We start from the raw sequence: 6,000 nt of genomic DNA on the forward strand, positions 1-6,000 counted from the left end.
GAAAGATGGAATGCAAATAAAAGGGCATGAAGGAGGCTTATATAGTGTTTGATCGAGGTAAACCGCGTGGTGAAGATGTCTTTGTTTGATCAACAGTTGTATGATGGGCTGACTTTGTCCTCTTGCTCGTTCATGCATCGAAGCTCAGCAAAAATGTTTAAATTTGACATTCTCACCAAGTCAATAAAGTTACTCCTATATTGAAATATTAAATTAACACATGCATCCACTACAGCACTACTTTTCTTTTGTCCCAAGCTGACTATATATAAAAAAGAGTTTATTATAAATAACATTATAAATATAGCGATCTCATATATTTATTTCACATGCTTGCTAGCTTTAATTGTTGGTTCAGTTCTGTTTGTGCATGAAGGAAAACAATATAAATCATACCTGTCACAGCAGATGGTGCAGAGGATAATCCAGTAATGGAGTTCGACATGCTTGTCATCTAGATCTGGTTCCTCCTTAGGGTGCTGACTGATGATGGGGACTTAGAGAACCGAAAAGGGGTATCGGTTATGGAGAGGAGGTTTCGTGATGATGTTATGGCTAATGGGGTGTGTGAATTGTGTAACTGAGTAACCCTTAAACCTCCACATAACTCTCCTTATATAAGCACCCAGGAGGAAACCTAATTAGTTACTAAGGGTAATATGGTCCATCAACAATTACCAACTAATTAAATAATAGGTTCTAATATATTTTGATCTCTATAATGTAAATGATTAAGATGGCTATAGATTAAATATTAATACGTAATATATTTAATCTTACATTCTCCCACTTAGCCGAGTAATCATTTACTATGAGTATTAGATAAGCCTGATCAGGAGTTAACACTCATTTTAGCCTTAAACAAGTACTATAGCAGAAAAATACAGCCGTTGAATCATTATGCGACTCAGGACCCCCGTTAATCATACTATAGCCTTAATTTAAAACCTAATCATCATGATCAAAATACGCGTAAGCCCTTTGTTTGATTTGTAACTTTTATTTGTCTATATGCCATTATACCGGTTGAACATATTCTAACAGACATACAAAATCAAACTTGAGGAAAATTAACTAATACTTAGTCATTCATAGTACGATATGCAATTGCGCACGACTATTAATTAATACCCGTCTATGAGCTCTCTTAATAAGACTTATGGGTAATAGCCCTTCAGTTATAGGATCCTTAAGCATATCATGAATGTATTCGATACAAAACTTAGTTTCCTCAATTCGTTCATAAACGAATAATTAATTGCGTATCGAAACTTAATGCAGCACCTCTTGAACTGTTACTGTTCAAGGAGTTATGGTAGCTGACTTTATCACACTAATTCTTCAAAACATTAATTATATGGAGTTAATAACCTTATGAGTCCACTGATAAATTTCCAACAACATTTAGTGACCATGTTATGTCGTTATAACTTAGGTTGTTAATATCAGTGCATTATGACTCCTCCATGAAATAGGTTTTGTCTGCTGACATAAAGATATACCCGAAACTGCATTTTATAATCTTCGAATATCTCAAAGTTAGAGTAATAAACCGGTTTTAATTCTCACTTCTTCTTTAAATTGTAGTCTCTCGTTTCTTTTAAAGATATTGTAATACTCCATTAGATGCTACACATTAATCTAGACATATCTAGTGTGTTGCAATATGAGTAATATCTAAACGAGTATAGACTTAAACTTACATAAGGCTTCTAATTAATGAAGCATAAATGAATAATCTCATTTATCCTATTATCCTCTAAAGGAGAGCAATATTGATTGTTACATATGTAAGGACCCATTTAATGTTAAACTTATGGAACGAAACTAATATCCCATTTGGTCTATCTCAGTATGTTATGATATCAATCACGTAAGAGATATCTCTGAGTTTTATTATATCAAAGTTTGTGTTAACAATGCTTTGACTTATGTAACATATGCTTGTCAAAGAATGTCATCTATATAGACAAGTTTATTTTGGTTGCTCCCACTCATCTTGAGGTACGTACATTAATCCACTTGATTCTTGATGAAAATAATTACGTTAGCTTTTCATCACATTATGATGTTTGCATTAACCCATACACGGATATTATTGGCTTACAAATAAAGTGTTCTTTAACCTTCAGTTTGAAACTTTAGGTTGTTATCTAATGAACATGTAAATGTGTCAGCCATTTATTAGGGAAAAACGTTTTAATGTTCATCTAATGTAGCTTAAAACTATTATAAGCTACTAGAACAGTGATGATCCTCAAAGAAATCTTTTGTTAGATATGCAATAAAGATTCTTTAATAATTTATCTCTTCCTGAGAACAACCTTTGACAGCCAATCATGCTTTTGAGTGTCTGAACGCTTATATTAGGATTTGGTTTAGTTATGAACACTCTTAGGTAACTTAATCAAATCCCAAATGTTACACAAACACATAAAATCAGTTTTACTAGAAAACTGTTTTATTCCATTCATATGATTGATTTACACTAATGGCTTAATTTGAAGAGATAGGAACAGTAAACATTTCCAAAATCCATTTCAACTTCAATTAGGGAGGTTATGTAATCATCAAAGTTAGTAGGCTTTTAAACCTAGATGACCTCCTGAGTTGATTATTGGGTTCATTAGAAGTTTCAATTTTATGGATTAGCTCTTGGTTAGGTTGCTATCATTTGTTTGTAAGAGTTGGTGCAGTATAGTGTACAAGAGGTGTAATCGGAGTTAAATTCGGAGTGAAATTTAATGACACTCTTCCCCCCGCCTCTTGTAGTCCTTGCAAATCATGATAAGGACTTTGACTGCTCCCACCGAACTTAGAAATCTTTAGGAACTCAGCATGCGTAGGGTCAATGTGAAACGACCAACAAATTCTAATAGAGAAACAAGTTAATGACGTTAGTTGTTGTAGTTTCTCTTGTTGAGGATTATGTTAGTTTAGGTAAGAAATCTAAGTGTGCCCACAATTAAGAAACAATGAAACTTTTGTAAGAGTAGCATTAGATTTGAGGAGACAAGTATTGATGATAGAACAGTGTCATGATGGAGCGGTGTCTTGTACAAGAGGTGCAAACTTATAAGGTAATGTAAAATTTTCACTCCCCACCTCTTGCAACTATTGCAAGTTATTATTAAGACACTTAATGCTCCCACTGATCTTTAATATCTCTAAAATGCTACAAGAAAAGTTTCAATGAGCTACGTGACGCGGGAACCTATCACATATACGTTAGACTTTATTTGATTTCTTTAATGTCCAGATATCATAAGAAACTTTAGGAACATATTTAATAGAAATCTTATAAAGTATATGTATGAATAAATTTCTTCTAAGACCGTGGGCCATATGTGACAAAATTTAGATACAAGTTGATAGTCTGTTAAATGATAAATGAATTATGTCTGAATATTCCATTTGGAATAAGTTCCACAAATGTCAATGAATGACTTATGATGGACCCATGCTTATTCCCTAAGCCAAGTCATATTTTAGGGCTTTAACGTCATGATTTAAAATCACTTAAAATGAGATTAGATGGATAATCATCCTCATTAACCATGTCATGATTTCTCATGAATTTTGGTTCTAATGGATGAAATTTATAAGTCTCATTTTCCTTTTGTCAAATTTTCGTTAGCATGATGACAAAGGTTGTGAAAAATAAGGTATCATCTAGTTTCATCTTAGTAATGTTTCTATCCAGATATTTAGAACAAATAAGAGGAGAGTTTAAGATAAGTGTGACTTTATGTTGACTATGCAAACCTCACAACCTTCATAACATTGCTTAATTATGATACTGTATTCTGATTAATCTCCAGAATATATAAGGTATCGTAAAGCGTTGTTGGAAGACTGTTCATTATGGTTCTTATAGTCTTAACATTTAATTTTGTCACTAACTCTCATGTTAGTTATTTGTCGAGTTCTGGTAAGGAAACGTATGGAACTAGAGTCAACTAATCATGTGTTAATTGGAATATTAAAATTATCAGACTTAAATATCATTAGTAAGTTTCTATCTAATTAATTTATCCAACTGTTCTTTAGAATAATGGATAGTCTCGTTGCTTATGCCTAGTCTAATGACATAATTATGCAGTGAGATTTTCCCTTGAAGAACCTTAACGTTGGGATTAACACTTGTAATTTGTCTATGGACTTTAGAACAATCCTCTCTTAAGGTTTTAGTGGTTGTAAGGTGAATAACATCTTATTTTCCAGTTTCAAACATTTATTTCTATGTACATATGTTGCTTATCAACACACTCGTTATACTTTGGTACTTTTGAGTGTTATAGCTGATTTATAATGCATCAAATCGTACAAATGAAAACTTAGTATGTAATGTACTGGAAAATGTACTTATTTCCATGTATAAGCCCTTAACTTTATGGGTCATGGTATTGTACATTATAATATATTCACATATACCACTTAACCTTATAATTTATAATTTTAAATGAAGACATGCGCCTTAGGAGTTCTTGTGATTATTCCACAATTATAGATTAGTCTTAGGAAAAACTGAATCTGGAATAACTTTAGTGATAGCAATTATGTTAGAGAGTTCTTGATTATCATAAGAGACATCATGTTCGATTTACCCTAATCATCATGCTCTACTTTTCTTCTGTAGTGCCTTATCAGAAGAGAGCAATAGGGTTACCGTGTCTTAAGAGATAATCAAGGATTTAATTTAAGAGCTAATTCTTATAGAAACTTTAAATAAAGCAAAACATTTTAGGCTTAGGAATTAGAGTGGATGAGATATAGATTTATAGAAGAAAATTATAGTGAGTAAAATATGAGTACTAAGAATAAGGCAGACAAAATGATCACAAAAAATTAATTGAGGATCATTAATATAAGGATCATTATGTGAAGAGGTTGTGATATGTCTATTACTAACATCAAAATAATAGACTACTTAAAGTTCTACTTAAACGAAGACAGAACAGCTTTGGCCAGAAGTGTAATCATTTAAGCATATGTGCAAAGTGGTTGAAACAAATCAGCTTTGGCCAGAAATTGAGACAAACACTTTAGTTATGCACTTGTTGAGTATGCCATCTATGAATGAATTAGATCAGCTTTGGCCAGAAATAAAGACATTCATGCTTATGATGCACACACAACATAGCTTTCGTAATACTTGGATGATAAGTAGATGCATCAAGTCAGCTTTGGCCAGAAATGATGCATCAGAAGCTCATTCAAGTAAAGCCATTTTGGTTTTGTAAAACATTATTTGATCCTCATTAATTAACTAAATAATTACAAAAACCAATCATTTAATAGCAAACCACCCGTTAGCGCGGATCGAACTCCGCGGTGAGTTCGCTGGGGGGTGCGGGGGACAGCGTGCCCCCGCCCGAAAAAAAAAATTTTTTTTTCTTTAGTTCACATTTAAACAGCTTAAAATAATGAGATTTCGAGTCGCAACCACGATCTCGACTAATGACGTTATGGTTGCGAGTCGCAACTACGGTCTCGACTAATGACGTTTTGGTTGCGAGTCGCAACTACGGTCTCGACAAATGACGTTATGGTTGCGAGTAGCAACCTCATGGTTGCGAGTAGCAACCTCGTGGTCTCGAGTAATGACGTTATGGTTGCGAGTAGCAACCTCATGGTTGCGAGTGATGACGTTATGGTTGCGAGTAGCAACCTCATGGTTGCGAGTAGCAACCTCGTTAACAGCTGTTAATTGTGATATCATAACCGAAAATTCGAAATCTAAGGGATTAAGAGATATTCTTTCCTGTTTTAAGCTGATCTAATTTTGTCAACATATTTCGAAAATAATAACTGTTTATCTAATAACAGTTTCGAATAAAATTAAAAGATAAAATTAGATCAAACATGGAAAAAACACCCATTAATCCTAAATCATTCCAAAACATAACAGAATACTTCGAATTTTCTCATGAACATGATGAACCCTAATCATAAAAAATAAAATTCTGGAACCCGAAACCTGAATTTTTTTAAGACTTC

The sequence above is a fragment of the Helianthus annuus genome, chromosome 16 (genome assembly GCF_002127325.2).
Source record: "Helianthus annuus cultivar XRQ/B chromosome 16, HanXRQr2.0-SUNRISE, whole genome shotgun sequence".
NCBI lineage: Eukaryota > Viridiplantae > Streptophyta > Magnoliopsida > Asterales > Asteraceae > Helianthus > Helianthus annuus.